This window comes from Solanum tuberosum, unplaced genomic scaffold (genome assembly GCF_000226075.1).
Source record: "Solanum tuberosum cultivar DM 1-3 516 R44 unplaced genomic scaffold, SolTub_3.0 scf00198, whole genome shotgun sequence".
Classification (NCBI taxonomy): Eukaryota; Viridiplantae; Streptophyta; class Magnoliopsida; order Solanales; family Solanaceae; genus Solanum; species Solanum tuberosum.
The window spans coordinates 13,576-16,603 of NW_006239121.1; positions in this window are offsets into that span (position 1 = coordinate 13,576).

Here is a 3,028-nt window from a genome sequence, read left to right on the forward strand (position 1 = left end):
TATTGATATATACCTGCTTTTAGTTTTGGTATAGATATCATGGTGGCCTCGACGGCCCAATCAGGACTTCTGTGCTAGTTGGCTATTTATTTATTTGATCTCTTGGGAGTAGTTGTTTCTTTTATAGATCAGTTGACAGGGGCCTTGCCGGCCGATGGCTTAGTTTTAAGCCGAGATATACTTGTTTGTTTTCTTGATTGCATGTGGTTGTCATGCGCTAGTACCAAATGGTTCAGCAAGGTTGGTTCGGGCCTGAGTTTTGGCATTAGGAGTCAGTTGCCCCCCTCGAGTTTGGGGCATGACAAACTTGGTATCAGAGTAACGTCGTATCCTAGGGAGTCTGCAAGCCATGTCTAGTAGAGTCTTGTTTATAAATGTGTTGTGCACCACATCTGATAAGCAAGAAGCTACCGGGAATGTTAGAATGACTATCCTTCTTTTGCTCACCTCGTGCTATAGAGCGGTGTCTTAAGAGTTGAGGTTTCTGGCTTATAATTGATATTTGTATGCAGATAGAGATGACTGACACTAGACAGACCACAACTAGCCGGGGGCTAGATACAACTGCAAGCGAGGGTACCGACAAGGTACCACAGATGGAGGTAGCCCATTGTGAGACCCAGGGGGAGACATCTTCTCAGCCCCCTATAGCTTTTCCAACGCTTCAGGAGCCTCCGAGGGCTAGATGACTTCCGGCTCCACCAGCAGTACCACCTCTAGTTCCTCATATTCCATCTGATCAGGATTTCAAGAGTGCAGTATGCATGTATATTAGCACAGTTAGTAGCTGCACAGTGCCAACCAGTTGCGCGAGATGTTGCCGGACCTTCTGAAGGGCCCGGAAGTTCGAGAGTTTGTGAATTTCTTTCCTTGAATCCTCCACAGTTTACAGTGACAAATCGCAGAGAAGACCCTCAACACTTTATTGATCAGCTTCATAAGATCTTTAGAGTCATGCATGCCTCTGACTGAGTTAGTTGAGTTAGCAGCATTTCAATTGCGCGTTGTTGCAGTATTGTGGTACGAGAGTTGGGAGAGATCTAGGGGAAAAGATGCATCCCTACCCACTTGGGATAGCTTTACAGAAGCTTTCATAGATCACTATTTGCCTTAAGAGATTAGGGATGGACGGGTGGACCAGTTTCTGAACTTCCGACAGGGCAGCATGAGTGTCCAAGAGTATGGGCTGAAATTTGATTTATTGGCTAGATATGCACTAGCATTTGTTGATACGATGCATGATAGGGTGTGTAAATTTGTGGGAGGGCTCGACTCAGACTATAGCGATGTTTGTTCTACCGCTGCACTAAATAATAATATGGATATCTCGCGAATTCAGGCATTTGCACAAGGCATAGAGGATCGCCGACATTTACAGTATATGAGTGAGAGGGTCGAGAGAGAGAGACTGAAGAGGGCTAGGCCCACTAGTTCGCAGGGAGATTTTCAGGGTGGTCCCAGACCCGATATTCTAATAGGCTACCTAGACCTCCACCACAACAGTTCCAGGGTAATAGATTTGATAGTCAGGAACAGTCAGGCCCAGGTGAGGGTTCACGAGCATCAGGCTCGCAGCAACAGAGGGGTTCAGGCCAGGCTAGGACAGCCCCGCCGCATTGCGCTACTTGCCATATGATGCATTTCGGGAGGTGCAGACAGGGTTCCACAGGTTGTTATTCTTGTGGACAGGAGGGGCATGGGTGGAGAAACTGCCCTACCATAGGTCAAAGTGGTATAGGTCAGTCGACTAGGTCAGCGGTAGGTTCCTCCTCATCAGCAGAGTCTATAGGGCGTGGACCCAGACTTCAGCACGTAGAGGTAGAGGCGGAGGCAGAGAGGGAGCATCTAGTTCTGGTAGTGGACAGAACGGTACATATTCATTAACCGGCGACAGGACTCAGAGTCATCACCAGATATTGTGACAGGTACATTGATTGTTTGCTCCCATTGTGTTTATGCTTTGATAGATCCTGGATATACTATGTCTTATGTTACTCCATTTATTGCGGGGAAGTTATGTATAGTAGCAGAGTCATTAGATCGACCCTTTTATTGTATCTACACTAGTTGGTGAGTCTATTGTTACCAGGAGAGTCTATCGAGGTTGCACGGTAGATATTATCGACCGTTAGACCTCTGTAGATCTCTTAGAGTTAGAGATGGTCGGTTTCGATGTCATTATGGGTATGGACTGGTTAGCGTCTTATTATGCTAATGTTGAGTGCCGGACAAAGATTGTTAGATTCCACTTTCCAGGAGAGGCAGTTCGGGAATGGAAAGGCGATACAGCAACGCCGAAATGTAGGTTTATTTTCTATCTTAAGGCGAGGAGGATGATTACCAAAAGTTGTATTTATCATCTTGTTCACGTTCATGATATAGATGCAGAACCACCGACTCTTCAGTCTATTCCGATAGTTAATGCGTTTCTAGATGTATTTCCAAACGAGCTCCCTAGAATCCCTCCAGAATGGGAAATTGATTTTGCTATCGATATGCTACCAAGTACACAACCCATATCTATCCCTCTTTATAGAATGGCTCCTGCTGAGCTAAAAGAGTTGAAGGATCAGCTAAAAGACTTGCTGGATAAAGGCTATATTAGGCGCCTAGTGCTTCACCATGGGGTGCACCAGTGTTGTTCGTAAGGAAGAAAGATGGCTCACTAAGAATGTGTATCGATTACCAACAGTTGAATAAGGCAACTATAAAGAATAAGTATCCCCTTCCGAGGATAGATGACTTGTTTGATCAGTTACAAGGTGCTAAGTGTTTCTCAAAGATTGATTTAAGATCAGGGTACCACCAGATACGAGTTCGGGAGAAAGACGTTCCAAATACAGCTTTTAGAACTAGATATGGACACTTTGAGTTCTTGTTAATGCCTTTTGGATTAACTAATGCCCCAGCAGTGCTCATGGACCTGATGAATAGTATATTCAGGCCGTATCTAGACTTGTTTGTGATTGTATTTATTGATGATATTTAGGTGTATCCACGTTCAAAAGATGAGCATGCAAATCATCTG